General features: G+C 34.3%; 1 long non-coding RNA gene across 1 annotated transcript in view; it reads left to right on the top strand.

The window, feature by feature from the left end:
* Positions 1 to 15151: 15151 nt before the first annotated feature.
* The window catches only part of LOC141541092 (uncharacterized), a 23572-nt gene continuing 16592 nt past the window's right edge, over positions 15152 to 22131 (top strand). Inside the window, exons 1-3 of the long non-coding RNA XR_012481653.1 lie at positions 15152 to 15315; positions 20095 to 20235; positions 20912 to 21049. This is a non-coding gene — a long non-coding RNA (uncharacterized LOC141541092). The remainder of the gene's footprint in view (positions 15316 to 20094; positions 20236 to 20911; positions 21050 to 22131) is intronic.

Here is a 22131-nt window from a genome sequence, read left to right as displayed (position 1 = left end):
AATGTCAACTTTATTTATTGTGTTGTGATCATTGTACATATTGTTCTTTTGGCTTTGTCTCAATCTTTATCATTTCATATGAGCTTTTCCATGTGTCTAGGAATTCTTCAAATGTGTCATTCCTTATGGTATAGCAATATTCTATTGCATAACTGTATCATGTACACAAACTCAACCATTTCCCAATTGTTGAGCACATACTTTGCTTCTAGCTTTATGGTATAACAAACCTAATCTAATCTAAATCTAATAAGTATTCTTTAAGCAACTATTATGGAACAGGAACTGTAAGAATATTTAGACAATATTGATATGAACATCATCATATATATGAATCTTTTCTTGATGTCAACATATCTTCTCAAAACATTTTTAAAAGGGAAAAAATAATGAGTTCTGTTTTGGACGTGGCAAATTTAAGATATCTCTGGGACATCTAGTTTGAAATGTCCATTAAATAATTAATGGTGTGGGTGGAACTGAAGCTCAAGAAGAGCCAAGGGCTGGATATATAGATCAGTGAGTCAGCTACATGGAGATGATAATTCTACACATAAGATTTAATAAGGTCACCAAGGAGAGAATATATAAAGAGAGAAGAATAAGAGGTTGAGGGCAGAATTTTTGCAAACATCCAGTTATGAGGTTTGATCTGGATGATGAATGAGCAAAAGAGACTGAGAAGGAGGAATTAGGCAAGTTAAAGATGAGAGACAAATAGAGACAGAAACAGAGAGAATGACTGAAATTACAGTATGCTTGAGAAAAATGGAAAGGGAATGAGTTTAACTGCACATGTATCAGCATGACAAGGAGAAAAGGAAGAAAAGGAAGAGAAAATGGAAGGTCATGTCAGGGAGTTTTGAGATGAAGAGGAAATTCACATTGAGTGGTCTCAATTTTTTTCCAGGTTTCAAGTTCCTGAGCTAAGTGGGTAAGGGTGGTAGAGTTAGAGGAGATTTAAGGAAAAAAGAAAAGGAAGGCTTCTGTGAGGAGATATTTAGGGAATCAATAAGGGAAAATAAAAGAATTGTGCTTCTGTAGTAAAGGCCCAGTTGGAATGATATATGTGTGTGTATGTGTGTGTATATGTGTGTGTGTATATTATGTGTGGATATACATATATATATATATATATATATATGTGTGTGTGTCTATAAAGTTATTTACCAATGCATCATCATGGATGATGAAATTCCCTAATATAAAAACAGGAATTGAAAAAGGGGAGGAAGATGATGAATCAGCTACTGAATCCCTTGAAAAAGGATTGAAAATGACAAACAATTTTGTGAGAAGTCAATTAGCTTCATTCATAGATGAAGATGTCAAGATAGTGTAATAATTCACATGAAGGAAATATGGGTGTAAATAAAAAGTTTATCAACACCTATGAAGATAGGGAAATGTATAAAGAGAATGTATTTTTACAAATATAGTTATTTCAATATTTATTTAATGTAAGATATTGCTTTGTTGAACTTGATCTACAATGAGTGCTATCCTAAAATCTCTTCAATCAAAACTCTACTAATTCAGGATTTGTAATCATTAATTTGAATAGGCTGAAGCTTATTTTCAAACAATAAATGAGCAAACATTTATTTGGCACCTATTAAATGTCCAACACTTCAATAGGAACCTATGATACAAAAAAAAAAAAAAAAAGGAAATAGTTCCTGTTCTCTAAGAGCTTACATTCTGTTTTGGGAAAGAAAGAACATGTACATATTTGGATAGATACATATTAGATACATGTAATGTGGAGATAAAGAAGAAAATCCCCTAACCTAATGGCCTGGGACACCTTTCTGAGATAAGTGTATATAGCTTGGCTCCTTGAAGATAGATAAATGCTTTGTCCACTTGTTGAGTATAAATACAACTAGTAGTCTTTGTTTGTCCTCAAATGTTCCTATTTAGGGAGTTAGTGATTGTCAACTTAAACAGGAAAAGTTGCCCCCTCTGTAGGGGAAAAAAACTGTAGAAAAACTCCATCTCCCTCTCTTTTCCCCCCTGTCTAATTTAGGACATATCTTTCTCTTGGACTTCCAAAAAGGTAAGAGATGGATGCTTTTTCCTTTTCTCCCCTCGCCCCCCCCCCCCCGAGATAACAGTTCTGAGTACATTCAGCAAGAATGCATGCTAACTTAGGCATCATAGAAACAATATCCTAAGATTCCACTCCCAAAGGTTAGGCTAGATTTTTTTAAGACATTAAAACTGTCCTAAAGAATTAATTAGCTAACTGCTAAATGTTACAAAAAGGCCCATTTGGTTTCATTTTCAAACTCAAATTCTCCAAGAGCTAGAACAAATCAGGTCCTTACTGTACTACTAAGCAAGCTTGAGGTTGGACTCCAAGTATCTTGGCTGCATCTTCTGTTTTGCATTGATATTCCTGAGCAAAGCTGACTAAACAGGTATCCTGAGAGATGAGCATTTCCAGCCTTTTTAGGAATCTTGTGAATTCAAGAGTCCAGGAGCTCCTGAGTCAGGTAATGGCTTATTTCTGCAACAGCTTCTGGGAGGAAAAGATAACCATCACTGGAATGATGTTACACCTGAAAGGACCAAAGAGCTAGCCCTGGCCATCTGGAAAATAGGAACTTTGCAAGTTACTTAAATGGTACAGAAAGGAGGTGACAATGAAATATCTGTCTAGCAGTCCTACCTACCAAGTTGCCTTTACCCTCCAAGATAGTATAAGTGATAGGTTATTGTTTCATCTGTTAAATATTTGTAAATGTATGTTTATGAGTGTTTTGTGTTTTAAGTATTTCTTTAGTGTTAGAAAAAATAAATAGTAGTCCTATACATGATCTTTACTTTGCATTTTGAGTAACTTTTCTAGAAGAGCCTAATTAATATCTTTTAAGAAAGATTCTAGATATGAGTCATATTGGGAGGTGTTAGCTATTTCCCTGAAGTTCTATTATAATGTGAGAATATAATGAGCTGCAGAGCCTGATCCCTTAACTTTGGCATCAGGACACACACAAGATGAATCCAGGTCCATTTGAATCCAGACTCAGATATTCTCTTGGCATAGGGACATACTGAGAGCTACAGATAGCATACAAAATAAACGTTATTTAGGGAAGGCAAAGGGTACCATAAGTTTGAAGAACCAGGATAAGGTATATATAAAAGGAAATCATGCTTTTTAAAAATATTATTGCACTATCCCTGAAAAAAGCAAATTAGAAATGTTGACAATATTATGAGAACAAGTTTGATATGTTTTTTAAAACCATATTTACCAAACTTTAAAGATACTAACGTACATATTGTTGACATGGTGAATGCAAACAAATGTTGTACTGTTTGTTGATTTAGGTTCTCAAGAAATGTCCAGGAGTAACATCTTTAGCCTCATTTGAGAAATAATAGGAACTTGAAAACATATAAAACAATTATTTCCATTAAAATATTTTACAATATGAACATTTCACTAATTCAGACCAAATTTCCTTCCTTTTAGTCTAAATTTCAGAAGTTTTTTATATTTGAACTTTAAGGTGAGCTTTTTCTACACAGTGATAAAGAAACTCCATATACAATCTCATTACCCATTTTATCTCAAGCCTTAGAAACTCTTTCTGAGCACTTATTCCACTGCAAGGAGAGACTGCCACCATTTTTCCATCCCCCCAGATTCACAACTTGACACATTATCCTCAACTCCTCATTCTCCTGCACTCCATAGATCTAGTTTTGCCACTTTTACTACCACAATTTTTGCATTTGGCGTCTGCTCTCTGCTCATGCAGTCATCACCTATATTACTTCTCATTTGGTCAATTGTAATAGTTTTCTATTTGGTCTTTCCTCTCAAGTCTTTCTCCATTTCACTCCATCCTCCACACAGTTGCTGAAGGGATTTTCCTCAATTACAAATGTTTTGGGATGCTATTGTGCTATAAGAAATAAAAATCAGGATGGTCTCAGAAAAACTTGGGAAAATTTATAGGATTTGATGCAAAATATAATGAGCAGAACCAGAGGAATATTGAATACAGAATAGCAATATTGGTGATGATCATCTGTGAATGACTTAACCATTCTTATCAATACAATGACTCAAGATAATCCTGAAGAATTTATGATGAAAAATGCCATCCATTCAATGGAAATGATGAAGTCTGAATGCAGATTGAAGCATACTTTTTTGCATTTTCTTTCTATTTTTTTTGTCTATATTTTCTTTCACAACATGACTAACATGGAAATGTAGTTTGCATAACTGCACATGTATAAGCTATATCAAATTGCTTGCCTTCTCAATAAGAAGGGAAGGAAAGAGAGTGTGGGAGAGAATTTGAAATTTTAAAAAAATTAAATGAAAATTAAAAATTGTTTTTATGTATAATTGGGGAAAATAAAATATAAATTTTTAAACTTACATATATGATCATGTCACTCTCCTAGTCAATAAACGTTAAGTGGTTCCTGTTATTTCTAAAATCATATATATAGACTCCTCTATCTTTTAAAGCCCTCCTCCCTGCAATATGACCCCAATCTATATTTCTAGCCTTTTTATACATTTCCCCTCTCATATTCTTTGATCCATCAATTTGACTTTTGTACCCACATAGATTTCCATCTTATTTCCCTATGCTTTTCCACTAGTCTTCTTCCATGACTATATTGCTCTCTTATTCACTTTTTCTTCATAGAAAACCTGTCTCTTAAAGATGCAGCTCAGGAGGAAAGGCATAAAGTCCTTCCTGATCCCCCCTAACTACTAGTGCTCTTCTTTCAAAATAAATGTCTTCTTTTATTTCCTATTTATCATACATATATACATACATATACTTACATTTTATTCTATTTATTATAGTTATGAAATATAGAACCTGGCATAGTACCTGGTATATAGCAGATACCTAATCACATTAATTGATTGGTGGGTTGCTATTGTCTCCTAACATAGAATATTAGCACTTTGAAAACAGAGATTGTTTCATTTTTGGCTTTGTATCTCTAGAACCTAAAATAGTATCTGGACATAGTAGATATTTAATAAATTCTTGTTGAATGATTGATCAAAAAAGTTTCCATCATATAAACTGATTATGAGCATACAGAAGAAAATGAGTCTATGAGCAACAAAATTCATCAAAAAATCCTAGAGAGTCAGATTTTTCCCCTACTTCTTATTTCATAAAGTGAAGAATTAAGGGAGATGAAAGTTTTTCTTTTCTCCATACTTGAATGGTCTCATTACTAACTTCCTTATAGATAAAATAGCACAAATTAACATGTGCAATTAGAATTCTAATAAAGAAATAATTAATGTATATATAAATAATTAATAATAAAAATAACCTCAGTACATTCTGAAGAACCCAACCAACAAAATATATTGGAACTGGATCATTATTACAGACCAACATGTTACCCACAGTAACCCAGATAACATTAACTGATAAAAAAAATTAACAATAATGTTTTTATCAAATATCAGTATACATCATAATGCATCATCTCCAAGCTACCTGAAATTTAAAAAAACTTTTAAATTATGAGGACCTAGTTAGAGAGAAAAAAAATGAGACACTAATGCACTATTGGTGGAGTTGCCAACTGATTCATGATTCTGAAAAGCAATTTTTAATTATGCCCAAAAGGCCATAAAATTATCTATATCCTTTGACCCAACAATACCTTTAACTAGATTTGTATCTTAAAGAGATTTTAAAAACAAAAAATGAAAAGTAACAATATGTATAAAATATTTATATCAGCTCTTTTCATAGTGGCACAGAATTGAAAATTGAGGGGAAACTGATGAGATTCCCTATCAATTGGTAAATGACTGAACAATTTATGGTATATGACTGTAATGGAATACTATTGTACAATAAGAAATGATGATGATCAGGATGCTCTTAGAAGAAAAAAAAAACAGAAAAAACTTACATGACCTGATGCTAAGTGAAATGAACAGAACCAAGAGAACATTATATAGTAGCAGTTATATTGTGTGATGATTTTTGTTGTGAATGACTTAGTTACTCTCAACAACACAATGATCCAAGAAAATTCTGAAGGACCTGTGGTGAAAAATGCTATCCATCTCCAGGGATATTAGAGTATCATTTTATATCTAGAGATACAAAGGCAAAGAACTGAAGTAGTCTGAATACAGATTGAAGCATACTATTTTTTGGTCTATGTTTTCTTTTACAATATGATTAAAATGGAAATATGTTTTGCATGACTTCACAGATGTAATCTATATTAAATTGCTTGCCTTTTAAATAATAATAAGGGAGAAAATTTAGAACTCAAATTTTTTTCAGAAAATGGTAAAAATTGTTTTTACATGTAATGGGGAGGGGGATAAAATATTTTTAAAATTATGGAGATCTAGCAGAGATTGAACTCACATGCTTATAGGATGAAATAAAAGTTGCCCTTTTTGTTACTAGACTTGTAGCAATAAATCTAAAGGGAATACATTTACAACCTAACACTTTTACTCAATTACAAAAGAGGAGTTGATTTATACATCTATACAATTATCCACAGAACATTAACCATAAGAGAATAATAATGGGATAATGAATTGTCCTATGACCATTTTTATCTGAATCCCATCAACATAAGAAGAGTCAAATGAAGAAGGTGATGATAGTAATAATTCACCTTGATACAATGTTAAAAGTTCTACAAAACAAGTTTCGTATATCATTTTCTCACTGTATTCTCAAAGCCAGATTTGAATGAAAGACCTGTTTTAAATCACAGACATAATTACCTATGTAATTCAAACTATAGACAACATTTTCTACCCACATTGCCTAAAAATGATTGAAGGAAAACAGAATTTTGCCTGATGAACACAAATTCTTGCCCTACACTCTGGTTCATTTTAGACTATGTAGAGCTAGTGAATTTTTTTAATGGTCTTTCACTTGCAGAGTGACCACCTTGTGACAGTTCTTGGTTTTTATCACCTATAGAAGAAAAATAAAAATAATTACTCCTTCTCAAAAAAATTCTTTAGCTTCTTAAAGAGATTTGGACGTTCATGGGTCATTAAAAGAAGGAGATTTTTTTTTTTCTGAGACAACTGGGGCTGTGACTTGCCATGGGCCACACAGCAAGGAAGTATTCAGTATCTTGAGGTCAAATTTGAACTCAGGTCCTCCTGACTTAGGGGCTGGTCTTCTATCCACTGTGCCACCTAGCTATCCCAGTAGACATAAACTTTAGAGTGAACTTACAAGATTATTCTGACAGAGTGGATAATATGGTTTTGAACACAGAGAACTTGGGTTCTAGTCTTACTTTTGATACCTATCATTCTTTTTTACTTCAAAGTCACTTAATTTACCAAGACATCAATATTCTCATAAGGAGAATTAGTTTCTAAAAGAGAGGACTAGAATTGGATGGCCTTGGAAATCTCTTTTAGATATATGACCCTACTATTTTTGAAGTGCTAAAAACTATTTTCCTATTTATATACCTGCTCCTTGCTTTTTCCTTAAGTGACCAGGTAGTTATTTAGCAAAGTGATTACATATTAATATGGATGAAATACCAACAAAAACCACTATTCCTGATTAGTAAAAAGCGAAAAGCAAATCTGGGGTTTTAGAATAATTAAAGGACCAAAATCTAAAATGCTCATAAGGAGGAATCCTAGAATTAGCTAAAGACATTATGGAATCAAATTAGTCAACTTTTCTGGCAGCTAGTAGTGCAATGGATACTATACTGAACCTGGAGTCAAGAAGACCTGAATTCAAATGTGGTTTCAGATGCTTATTAGGTGTGTCACCCTAGGCAAGTAACTTACCATGTGTATACCTGAGTTTCTTCAATTGTAAAATGGAGATTATAATCATGAAGATCAAATGAAATGATATTTGTTTTTAAAATGTGCTTTGCACAGTGCCTGGCACATAGTAGATACTATATAAATGTTTATTCCTTTCCCTTCTCTTCTCTCTGTGGCCAAAAAGTATCTTATTAACCGTAAGATTCGGGGACAATTATGAAATACAAAACTGAACCTGAGGAACTATAAAATAGTTTATGAAATTCAATATCACTTTGTCTGGGATTAAGTGTTTTTTATTTATGTATACTTCTAATTACTGGGGTATGATTTCTAAACATATGTGTTCTGTGGTCTGGAATATGTGGAGAAAGAATATAAAAAGAAAAAATGCATGGATATCAGAATGGAGCAAGAGATTATGGCAGAAAAAGAAGGGACAAGTTCAAAGATGACAGATTTCTTAGTACCCATGTAACCAAGCCAGATCAGAATAGGAAAACTCCAGGATGCCTTGACCTGTAAACCAATAGTCAGAGAAACTTAGGAAAAATGGGAAAGATAAAATAACTGTGGCTATAGTCCAGCTCCTCTGGACCACTTACCAGAAAAGGAGATGGTAACTTGAGTGACTGTCGGGCAGTTGAAGCCTAAGGCCCTCATGACTGTATCTTTCCTAGATATGACTATTTCTTACTTTCAGGAAATGACACTCCAAGGAGTCTATGTCTGAGGAGAGTAGTCAATCAATCAACAGACATTTAAGTGTCTACTCTATGTGAAAGGCAAAAGACTACTTTGAAAGAGTTTATAATCCAGTGGGGGAGACAACATGCAAACAAAGATACACAAAGCAAGTTTTATACAGGATAAATAGGAACTAATTAACCAAAGAAAAGCACTAGAATTAAGTGGGTTTGGGACTGATTGGTTGATTGGTTGGTTGGTTGAGAAGGATGTCCAACAAGAAGATCATCTGGTAATTCAGTTGTTTCTGACTTCTAGAGAAATACAAATACTGTTAGTGCCTCTAAATTTTGGTCTTCTAAAACAAAACCTCATTTATTCCACATTAGTTATGACTTTAAAGGATAAGAATAAGAAAAAGAGTTGGAATAGAGCTTAGAATAATGACATAAGCAAAGTCCTATTCAGCACTACAGTGAAGGATGAAATGGAATATTCACATATGGAAATAGAGGGGGATCAGGTTTAAGAAGGCATAGTGAGGAACATATTGTATCTTAAATACTAAATTGAGCAATCCATTTGATGTCCTAGTACTGAAGATACCTGAGAGACTCTATATCAAAGGAAAGCAAATATACACAAGAAGCAAGAATGCTGCTTACAAGATGATTAATTACCCAACCTCCAGAAAGAGCATTTAGCATCACTATTAGAGATTCTGGGAGTAGCCATATAGGGCAATCATAGCTAGTATTTGTCCTCAGAGAATTACAATCAAGAACCAGAAAAGAAATAGATGGACAGAAGTTCCTATGATTTCCATTCATTGGAAATCCCCAGCCTTAAAACAGAGAACAAAAAACCAAGAATAGATGTGGGTCCAGCCTTTGTCTCTTAATTGCTTTTCAATTTGAAAGCTTTTTATGTTATTTCCATTTTTCTAGCATTGTTCTTTGTTTCTCACAATTGTGAGTCTATTGTAGGGGAAATCTCTAGATAGAAGACAAGGGAAATGAGGGTTGCTACTGCTACAATGAACAGTTCTTATAAATCTACCTGTTACAGAATAAGGCAAAACTTGAAGGTGTGAAGGATTCAGAGATCTCTGAAAAAACAAAGAAATACTTTAAAGAGTTTTCTGAAAACTCAGAAAGGGACTTAATGAGGATTTTTGGGAGTTCTAAGAGAAATGCTCTCTATTGCCTCAAAGAAGCAGGGAAGCAGCATATATTCTAGTAATGGGGAAGGGGAGAGAAGGAGGGACAATGTAAGATGCACATTGGGAGGTTAATAAAGGCAGGTCCCCTAGAGAGGATGGCTTTAATTATGAATTTGATCAGGATTTCCAAGAACAGCTGATACCTCCTCCTTTAAAGGTTCTAAATTATTTGCTAAAGTTGGTCTAACATAGATAGCACTCAGCCTACCTACATCACATCCTTAAAAATAAATGAATAAGTATTCACACATACCCCCTAATGAAGAATCTTGCACATTAGAAACAAATGAACTGCTTCAAAGGAAAAAATCTTCTTAAACTCAAACCCAAGACAAACCAAGAATAAACACACACATATGCACACACACACATACACACACACACACACATACACCCCACACCATACTACACTACACATTATTTTAAGTTAATTACTCATTTCATTATTTTAAATTAATTAGTCTTTTTCCCTCCCTGTCACGCTGCTCACAAAACCTTTGAATTTGTATATGCTATCGTTGTTTGATAACACAAACAAGAAAATGTTGTGATATATTTAAATCAAATCATATTCACCAAAAGTAAACATATTATAACAATTTCGAAGGAAACTTTCAAAATAACTGGCAACATTCTGGACATAAACATGAAGTTATATTTGAAAATCCACTTTTCTCTAAGCTTCCAACCTTTAGCAATGACAAAATAACGTAGTGGATCAAGATAGTAAGTACTTTGAACAACGTTTTAGTAAGATGGCAACCCACCATCCCACCAGCCCCAACACAATTAAATGAACAAAGAAATGATGAAAGGAATCCCTGAGAGAATATAAGATAATGACATAGACCCAGCACTATGTCCAGAACCTTAATTAGTAATATTTCATTTGGGGCAGAAACCTAGAAGGAGAGCAAAGGGTGCAAAGCAGCAGCACAGGACATGGCACCTAGCCTCAGGTCTAGTCGCCCGGGGATGGGGTTGTCTGACCCTTGCAGACTCAGGAAGTCATGAAGATCACTGCCTCAACCTAAGTTAATGAAATTTGTTTTAAATCAATTAATGAGTGTTAAAGGTATCTTATAGATTCTTTTTAACTTAGAAAGTCAGTCAAATCAGAACCTTTATTGCCAAGTGGCAAATCTTTTATTTCCAATATTAAAGCTAGGATTAGAGACTGGACCTTTGGTTTCATTAGTTCAAGTTCAGTGTATAATATACAGCTAACTCCTCCACATCAAAAGGATTAGTATCCCCCCCAATCTAGAAAATCTGTGTAAAAAAACTTAGCTCTCCCTTTGTACCAGAAAAGAAGTCTGAATTATGATATTAAAAAATAAAACATGTTGATGCTATACAATGCTATCCATACATTTTATGCCTTTTTGAGTTTCTCAACTTTTTCTGAGTCATTTTCTATCCTTCACATGTTGTTTACGCCTTCTGCAAAGCGCCAAAAAAAAATTATTAATTTCTTAAGCTAACACTCAATATCTTGAAACCATGATAGAGAAAGTCACAATGTAGAAGGGATAGCTACATGCTGTTGTGTAACTCTAGCTGAGTCACCTGATCTCTTAATGCCCTAGGCCATTTTCTAAGATTATAAATTGCAGAGAAGGTGGAAGATCTTCATCAAGAGCTCCCTAAACCAATGAAATTAAAGGTCCAGACCCTAATACTAGCCTCAGTAGATTGGAAATGACAGATTTGCCAAATGGCAGTAAAGGTGACTAACTTTCTAAGTAAAAGATGTTTTGCCTAGGGAGGCTTCACATGAGATAACTCTCTTAGATTGGGTGGTTTCATCTCTTTGCCCTCTACTTCTCCACACACTCCAGAGGTAAAGGGGTCGTGCATCCATATTTAAAGCTATCTAAGTGTTTAGTAGGGCTTTTCACTTTAAAATCATTTTCCTCTCTGGAGCTCAGCAGGAGCCTGGCTGCAGGGAGGTTTTGTGTGGCTGCCTGTCAGCTTACATCTCAAACACAGTGAAATTCAACTAATTGTAAGGGAGTATTGTCCCTGCTACACAATACACACTGCTACTCGAGCTGAGCACACTTCTGACTGACTGTGTGACCCCAGCCATGTACTGCAAAGTACAATATCTGGTTTGGGTCATTCACACTGCCATGGAAAAAGCAGTGGGGGCAGGGGGATGATGCTTAGTTCTTTTCCTGCCAGTTGTCTGGGGGCTGCCGTGCGTGTGATAACTGTTTATCTTCAGCATTTCCAATTATTTTTGTGAGATATGTTTCTGCTAGGTCTAGCAGGTTCTGAAACTATGAATTCTCATTGTTAATCTCAAATACTATGAGAACGTCCCATAAGTCATTCTGGGTCTCACCTCCTACACCCCCAGTCATAAAAATCATTTGCTGATAATTTTTATTTTAAGACCCTTTTTTAGAACATAATTTGCCAAAGAAATGAAAAACCAGGCAATGCCAATGGAAAGAAGAGTCCATTTGCTGCTATACTTCACCAGGAACAAAGACTGATAGGTGCCATATTTACTAGTGGCCTTTATTCCAAAAGTCCAACAGCCTACAAACTTCCCTTACGCGTTTTGCCCCCATGGCACATTCATAGTAGTTGGCAAATGTGTTCTCTGCCCATAGTAGACATGGAACTCTATCAGGTAAGAGTCTTAATTAAGGTCTCATAGCAAAGGGAAGAAAATAGTATCCTAATCTTGTAACAAAACAAACAAACAAACAAACAAAAACTACTCTGCCTTCTAGGTAGCAAATTTACTCCAAGATTACCTTCATCACCTGTATGACATTGGCAAATGACTTATGGCAAATGACTCTGGACCTCTATTTCTTCATCTGTAAAATGAGGGAATTGACCTAGATGGCCTGCGAGGTCCCTTCCAGATCTAAGTGGACCACACTATTTATTACTAGAAGCTTCCATTATCCAAGAAACATCTGCAATAATACTGCTTCCAAAAAGCCTTCTTTAAATCACTGTTTTCAGCAAAACCCACCCTAATTGAATATGACATTTAATATGACACATCATGTCCAACCAATTCATCTAGACTAGTTTGGATACAGTGAGAAGCCAGTGCCAAATGAGTACCCAGAGTTGCTTCTTCACTTTCAAATTAATCAAACTATACAAGCTCGGTCTTATGTACTATGCTAACAATAACTTAGAGATGGCTTAGAAAAATGAATAGAGCCTATATAATTTTTTAGCTCCTAGAATTTTGAAGGAAAAGAGAAAAGCTCCAGAGCCCTGTGTTATGTGATATTAAATGAGATTCCACAATGCTTTGGAATCTGTAAAATTTAGATTTTAATGACTTATCTATTACTAGTTATCTTTTAAATATATATATACTTATAATATATTTTTTACTTATGCTATGTATGTAATAATATGTATACATGTACATTTTTGTTTCTATTGTATAAAATAATGTGTTGAATATATTATGTACATTATATATAAAACACATGTATATGTAATATATTATTATATAGTATATTACTATGTGAGTATATAATATATATATTTCAAATATATGCATATATATTTGAAAGATAACCAGTAATAAATATATGATACATGAAAAATGAATCGTGTTGGGTATAAATATCATAGACCTTACGGAGGAAGTAAGATTTTATCTAGGCCTTGAAAGATAGCAAAATTTAGCTAGGCACAAAAGAGAGAGCAGAGAAACAATGGTCTGAACAAAGCCACCTATCACCTCTGCCTACTATTATGAGTAATACTACAAAGCTACAGAGAATAACAGAAATGGATTGATAATTACCAATAATGTATTACAGGGCTTTGCTCCATTTCCTCTAATTTACTTTTTCATGTCTCATTTGAATTGTCATTCAATATTTGGTGAGTGCCTCCTGTATTATAGAGAGCACTTTTGAGGATGTTATGAAGAAATGCAGATGAAATAGGAGATCCTGATAGCTTCAAAATGCTTACCATAAAGCCCAGAAGAGAGAATATATACAAATAAAGAATTATTTTCCTGAGTAAAATGTAAGCAAAATATTTTTCTATTATAATAAAAGCTCTTTGAGAACAGAGATTATTTTAATTTTATTTTCATATCCCCAATATCTTGAATATAATGGACACAATAAATACTTTCTATGTTGAATTGGATTGGACACGCTAAAGAATGAGAATTGAAGCTATACAATCTTGTGTAATATGACACAAAATTGAAGTATTCTGATGCCACATTACAAATCAATCTGTCTGACCTCCTGTCTCTTATATCCAACTGTCTATTGGACAACCCAAATTAGATTGTCCTGTAAGCCATTATAAACTCAACCTGTCCAAAATTGAATGTGATATGTTTCTCCCTAAACCTTCCTCTCTTCTTAACTTCCCTATTAATGTTTTGGGTAATACAATCCTCCCAAGTCATACAGGCTCTTGAACTAGGTACCATCCTTGATTCTTTACTCTCTCCTTCCCCTGATCTTAGCAGTTTCTGGCACATAATAGGTGCTGAATAAATGCTAGTTGACTGACTCCTTTTGGTTTTATCTTCATGTCTTTTGTATATTCCTCCTTTCTCTTCTGAAACTGCTACCACCCTGGTCCAGGTCCCCATTATCTCATATCTGGATTATTGCAGTAGACTTCTAGTTAGTTTTCATACCTCAAATCTCTTCCCAATATAGTTCATCTTCAGCTACCAAAGCACATCTCTGACTGTGTCACGCATATACTTCTATTTCATAAATTCCAGTGTTTTCCTATTACCTCCAGGATCAAATATAAAATGCTCTAGCTTTTAAAGCCTTTCAAATCTGGCTCCTTTCTACCATTCCAATATCCTTACTCCCTTCTACATACCCTACAATCTCAAAACACTGGCTTCTTTGCTGTTGTTCACACAAAACACTACATTTCTTTACTCTTCACATTTTCACTGACTGTCTTTCATGCCTGGAACATTCTCTTTACCTTGTCTTTACCTCTCAATTTCCTTCAAATGTTAACTAAAATTCCACCTTTTTCAAGAAGCTTTTAATCTTAGAGCTTTCTCTCTGACATTATTCTAATTTATCCTTGTTATATCATGTGGACATAATTATTTGCAGGTTGCCTCCTCCATTAGAAAGGGAGCGCCTTAAAATCAGATTTTGTTTTTGTCTTTCTTTGTATCCTCAGTGCTTAGCATAATACCTGGAATGTGCCATGTAGCATGTTAATAAATACTGGTTGACTTGACTTGACTTGACTGTTGACCCATTGTACAAGTCATCATTTGAATTTGGCAGCAGACATAGTCTGCAGGTCTAAAGACCAACCTAGCTTAAAATGAAGAGGCTCAACACAAATAAGGTGACGACTAAATGATAAATTACTTGGCTATAGCAACCTGGGAAACAAAAATAGCCTTCAGTTCTGTTCAGATCTCTTCTGTTTGCACAGAAACAATGGATATGGCCCTTGAAGAAATGAAATCAAAGAGAAGAGCTATACCAGATCAAGTGCATTTTGAGGAAATCCATGCTGAAGCCAATATAATTTGAAATTATTAAAGAATGAATTTAAAAGTTATTGCTTAAAAGGAATCATTTTACAAACCTTCTCTGTAAGGGTAAGACTATTTTTTCTTTGTATTTGAAACCCCCCAGCACTAAGCATAGTGGTTAGCATTTTATAAACATGAAATTAATGCTTATTGATTGTTTGGCTGATTGATATCAGAATGAATGAATAATGAATGTCCAAAAAAAGTCAAAACTTCAATGATTAGGGACCAGTATGCCTATTTATTGGTTTTGAGGACTGCATGTGTGTGTGTGTGTGTGTGTGTGTGTGTGTGTGTGTGTGTGTGTGTTGTGGTGCTAGGAGTTCAAGGATGGGTGAAAGAAACATGTGCCAAAGGAACACTTGGAAAAACTTATACCAGCATTCTCCACTGCTTATTGCCATTGACTTTTCTTTATTAAATATCTTTCCAGGTTCAAATGAGTAAATCTATCTAGGACATGCTCTGGAATATTACTAAAATTGAAAAAATGCCCTCTATAATTGACTCATACCCTACTCGCTCACCCTATTATGGACAGAGGAAAATGTCTTCTCCATTTGGGTTAATTTTCCTCTTCTTAATCTCCAACCACACACTTAAAGGCTTAAATAGAAAATCATTGTTAATGATTTTAATTGATTACCAATATCATATAAACCATACAGAAATAGTAAAAACAAGATATATCAGATTATAATACAAAAAGTATCAAGGCTTGAATGTGTTTTTTTTTTCCTTCCCTCTTTGATCATCTATGTTTTTACTCAGTGTATTGCTATTCCTTGTCTTCAGAGGTAGAGGGGCCATATGCCCTTCCTAGGACTTTCTGGTAGGTTTAATAAGAGAAGCAACAGGTAAAACCAGACTTCTCCAAAACCTCTACATAGCCTAACCAAGAAGGAAATTCCCACAAGGTTGAAAACTTCCAGATATTTGAGATATACTAGGAAAATGTGTGCGTGGGATTGTACAAACCTCATCAACCTACCAGTTCTCTACAATAGCAGCTGAATGTGGGGAAATGGTCTTACATTTATTTTCTCTTTAGAAAATACTTAACAAAATTATTTACGTGCATACTAAGAGAGCTTCAGTCAAAATGTAAAAAGGGGAGAGAGAGGCATTAACAAATTATTCTCCTTGAAAAGGATGCAAACTTGTGTTAGGCCAATGGGCACATGCAGTAGCAAACTCCAGACCCAAACCAGATTAAAATTTAATTGGGAAATACTTAACAAAATAAATAAAACACAATACAATATAATGTTGATTTATACTTCTCTAAATGAGCATAACCTGCAGAGATGTTCCCCTGAGCTTGCAACAGACCCAATTTTTATTCTCATACAATTGACTGAAAGATACAAAAAAATACAAAATTATGTATGTTTATTATTTGTTGATTATCATTTGACTCAGTAGAGCAAAATGTCACCTTAAACATGCTTTTCCAACAAAAGTTTCTCATATAAGGCCATACAAGATTCTTTGATAAATACAAGCATAGAAATAACTATTTGTTGAACATCTATTTTCTTTGCCAAGTGAGATAGAAAGCAGGGAGATACATATTTGCCAAAAGTGTTCACCATTCTGATGAATGATGTCTTGAGCAAAATCCGAAGGGAAGTGAGATTTTCTAAATATCAATCAAACAAGATTTTATCCTTCCTATGTGCCAGGTACTGTTTGGTTACAAATAAAACAATTTATACAACCCCTATCCTTGAGAAGTTTGCATTCTAACATAATAACATAACAATATACTCCTATTTACAGATGATTCTCTGTCAATAGCATCCAAACCCAGAATGTTATGAGGTCTTTTCAATGAGATCTAAGATTATTCAAAATAAATTGCCATAATAATATTGGAAGTTAAGACTTATGATTTCATTAGAATAGGAAGTTTCTGTTGAGGAAATCCCTATCTATCAATAAGGAATGGTAACTGCTGTATCTTATAATCTTAGCATATTATGTGGGGCATTTATGGTTTAAGTATCTTGCCCAGGGTCATAAAGCCTGTGCGTAAGAGACAGGGCTCAAGTCTAGGTTTTCCTGACTCCAAGATCTGCTATCCTACTTCAATAATCCATCTGAGAACAATTAACTGGATGAAAAATTGTCTATTTTTTAGACTTTGACATACAGTCCATTGAATTCACATATCAGAGCATACATATATTTGGGCAAGTACTGCAGAAAGACAATGAATTGGGTCCTACATTGAATAAAAGGATGAGAGGAGGAATAGTTTGCTTTTCAGTTATTATACAATGCTTTTAACTATCCCAAGTTGCTCCCTGGAACAAAGAAACATCTTTTTAATACAAATGTTCTCCCATTGTTGCTATGTAGTGATTATTTAGGTCACCAAAATCTTTGAGAAATCACAATTGCAATTGACCCAAAAGACAAATATGCTAAAGACAAATAGGCTGTGGCATATTTCCGGTGATAACCTACACTCTAGCAGAGACATGAGAGACATCATCAATGAAATAAATGTATGTTTGGAAAAGGATAGTCAGGGTAGTTAATGAAAAGGAGAGTCAACAGATAGAAGTGAAGAATGCTTCATTACTACCCATGAAATGTAAAATAACTAACAGTACATTTAGTAGATCCATTGGAGAGGATCTGTGGAAGGACTCATTTAAAAAGCACACAGAATAAGAAAGCATTAATAGATTGCAATTTGTACCAAGAAATGAAATACCTGCATCAGTGGTATCACAAACTCATTGAGATACTGAAATGTATTTGCAACTTATATAGTAGAATGTGGGCTCCTCAAAGTCAAGGGATGGCTTTTGTCTTTGAATCCTCATCATTCAGCACAAGTAGAAAGAATTTAATAGACACTGGTCAGTTGTCTCATTACCTTTTGTCTTATACTTTTGCCTCAAATACCAAAATTTCTAATAACAATTCTGAATATCATCTCTGAAATGAACTAGCTATGTGGTGTCAGACAAACAAGATAGCTAACTTATCTGAAGCTCATTTTCCTCATCTTTAAAGATGAGAATCACAGTATTTACACAACATATTTCATAGAGTAGTTGCCAAAAAAAGGCAAAACAAATAGAAATTATTAGTATTAGTGATTTTCATTCTCTTCCTTTTTAATTAAGTTTGGACATCCACTTGCCTTTCTCCCATCTTCCATTTCTCCACTTCTTTCTGCTCAGTAAACAGTCCTACATTTTCTCACTTCTCTGCTTTTGCTCAGGTGCATATTTCTTTTATGCTTAGAAGAATAACTTTCCTCACTTATTGACTTTTTCACTATCCTTTAAATCCCATCTCAAATATCATCTTCTTCATGAAGCTTCCCTTTATTCTCCAAATGGCAACGTACAACCCTCTTAGGCTTCATACAGAACTTTGCTATGATGGTTTGTACTATATATCTCTATTTCTGTTTTATCTCCTAAGAGATTAGAAACTAAACAATGGTAGGAACTGTGTCTCATCTGAATTGTCTCTCCACCACTACATGTCACAGCGCTCTACACTAAGTTGACTTTTTAATAAGTTTTTGAATTATGTTGATATAAGCATGACTATAAAATCTGCTCAATAAGTAGTATGTGAATGTTTGTGTGTGTGTGTGTGTGTGTGTGTGTGTGTGTGTGTGTGTACTTTTGTGCATATGTGTTTGTGAATATATATTTTGGTAAAAGAAAGGGGAATAGATAGACGAGTTCAAGCTTTAATTCCAAAGGTTCTTTAGGAAAAATCAGAATTAGCTACTCTTTATTTATCAAAGTGACATTGTTTCTTCTTTTCTGCTTTTCCTTTGCCTCTCCACTCAAAAAATTTTTTTTTCTTTCCTCAGATTATATTTTTGTTTTTTCAAACAGCCCAACTCCTGAAAAGCAAAAAATAATTTTGCTTTTTAAAAACAGTTGTGAGGATTTTTCTGAATGATTTTTACCCAGTATTTTTTTCACAGGAAACACCTTTCATTTTTCCATGCTCAATCAGTAAGGAGCTTTTCAGGAGGCTATGTAATATAAAAATGAATAAGCTAATTTATACTTATTCAGCAATAAAGACAGAGGCATAGAACATTTCCCAGAGAGTCATGACTGGTTGGGTGGGGCTGACGGCCTGGTGGCTGACATGAAAGGTCATTCACCCTAAACCCTTTTGAGATAGGGAGTAAGTCAAAAAAATTTATTGAAACTTGGTTATCATTTTTTCTTCTTTTCCCTCTTCCTCCTCTTCCTCTTCTTTCATTTTTTAATTTAATTTTCTAGTGACATTTATTACTTTTATATCAGCTTGATTTACAAATGCATTCTCCCTCTCCTATCTATCCAGCAATCCCTTGAAACAAGAAAAAAAAAAAAAAAAAGAAAGAAAGAAAAAGAAAAGAGAAAGCAATTAATCAAAACTAACAGACACATTAATTGGGTGAAAGTATAGTTAATGTTCCCTACCCATAGACCTCCACCTTCCAAAAATGAAAAGAAGATATATTTTCTCAACTCTTTTTAACAATAAACTAAGTTACCATTTCTTCCTGCTTTTTCTTTCTTGGATGTTATAATTGCAATGACTACTCAGTCGATTACCACCCAGGGCTGCTCTGTCTAGACTACAAGAGCCAGCCAGCAAAAAATGGAGGGTATCTTTTAAAAACTACTCCTTCCCTCCCTACAATCAAGACTCAGTGACTTTGTAACTTCATTTGTGCAGAGATTTCTGTTTCTCTGAATACTGTTTATTTAAGTAATTGTCGGCTCTCTTCCTGTCCTTTACTGACCCCAGGAAACAACTTTTTTTCATGTGTTTCCATTCTGGGACTTCTATTATTTACTGAAACAGGCTCTGTGAGCTTCCGTGGAAAGACCAAAAGAAAGGAGACCGAGGAGGGACAGAGAAAGAGGGATGAGAGACAATCTTGAAACCATATCAGCCCATCTTCTACAGCTGTGAGCGGGAAAAGAATTAACCTGTCTGGGAAAGGTGCTTAAAACTCCCTTAAAAATAATAATCTTAGTTATTAGTGCTTTTACAGGGAGCTTGGGGGGAGTCAGGGTGAAATAGTGTTCTTTTTGGAAGAAAGAATTCATTTGTGGAATTTACTTGACATGATTTGCTTTTTTTTTTTTTTTTTTTTTTAATCCCTCCAAAGGATACAGAAAGGGGAGGCAGAGGAAGAGGGTGAAACAGAGCAGAAGGGGAAAATCTTTATGATTAGATGTCGAGCTGTAAAACACTGCCACGCAGGATGAAGGAACAAAAGAAGGGCTTTGGCCCTGTCTCCTGATATTTTCCAACTCAGCAAAAAAAGCCATTGTGTGGCTTAGAGGGGGGAAAAGTTAAAGTTGAAAGCTTAGCATGTGAAAGAAACTGCTCAACCATTGTTTAATGCGGGCTAATGTAATGTTACCATTTCCAATTATGTGGGTTGCAATTTTGGTTACAGTTGCTTTGGTCAATATGATCACTCTCACTTTTTTTCAAAGGGGTCAGAGGTGGGACAGTAAAGGAACAGACGGGGTTGGAGGGTAAAGGGTATGGGGATTCAGAGATGCTATTTCTTGGAAAATACCCCTTCCTGGAAAAAAATGCTTCTGTTAAAAAATATCAATGCTGACCAGATGTCACTGATTTTTTTTTTGCATGTGTCCCTTAACAGCTGGCAAGAATATCAGCTCAAATTATTCCCCACAAGCACACACTTTCTGTTTGTCTCCAGATAAAGGGATTTAAAATCCTGGCTGTCAGTAAGGGATGCTGAAAACTGTGGAATGGATTTTTACTGTCCAAAGAAAAGGTAAATTCCTCCTTTTTGTTTTTTACTGGGTATAATTAATTAATAACGTTAAGTGGGAATGAAGATTTTGGAGTTAGGGAGATTTGGCTTGAGGAGTTTTTAAAGCTCCATTGGAAAAAAAGAGAGAATCAAAGATGGGATAACATCATTGCTTGGGCAGATGAGATGATGATAATAGGTGACTGAGGGAAGGCAGAACTACTCAATTCTTTGCTTCTGTTTTCTCTACTTAGGACGATGTACTGGAAAGGAAAGAATAAACATGACTAATAGGAAGATGAGTAGAGAGTTGGTATGAGAACACTCAGCTGCCTCTAGTGACTTCAAAAGAATTCACTAGGCCCAAAGGAATTGCATCCCATGGTACTGAAAAAAACAGGGGAAAAAAAAGAAAATGTAATTGCTGGCCTACTGCCAATGATCTTTGAAAGATTTCAGAGAACTTCATTTCATTCCCTTTATTGATATTTACTTACATCAGTAGTAACACTAGAACAGTTTCAATAGATTTTAGCAAAACATTTGACAAAATATTTCATATTATTTTAAAGGAAAAGATGGAGAGATGTAAATTAAATTATGAAAGATTTAGCATAATATTTTAGCCTATCAAAATCTATTTGTCTTGATTCTATAATCCAACATCTATCTATCCTTTCTAACTTTGTGTTATCATCAAACTTGATAAACATTCTATTTATATTATCCTTATCCAGTCATTGACAAGTATGTTAAAACATGTCACTAGAGATTTTCTTTCAAAGTGACATCCTTCAAGTTGACTCTAATAAGATCAAATTTAATAGAGATAAACAAAAAGCTTTACGTCTGACATCAAAATATTAAGTACAAAAATACATTATGGACAATGAATGACTAGAGATTTCATATAACTTGTAAGGTCAATATTAGTTGACATTGTAATATGGGAACTAAAAATTACTAATGCACTCTGGAGCTGTGTTAAAAGAGCCATAGGACTAGGGAGGTCATAATCCAGTTGGACTCTTTGCTGACAGTTCACATCTAAGATATTGTGTTCAGTACAGAGTGCTATATTTTAAGAAAGATGATAATTAGAG

This window comes from Sminthopsis crassicaudata, chromosome 4 (genome assembly GCF_048593235.1).
Source record: "Sminthopsis crassicaudata isolate SCR6 chromosome 4, ASM4859323v1, whole genome shotgun sequence".
NCBI classification, from domain to species: Eukaryota; Metazoa; Chordata; class Mammalia; order Dasyuromorphia; family Dasyuridae; genus Sminthopsis; species Sminthopsis crassicaudata.
This window is presented reverse-complemented; position numbering and strand designations above follow the sequence as displayed.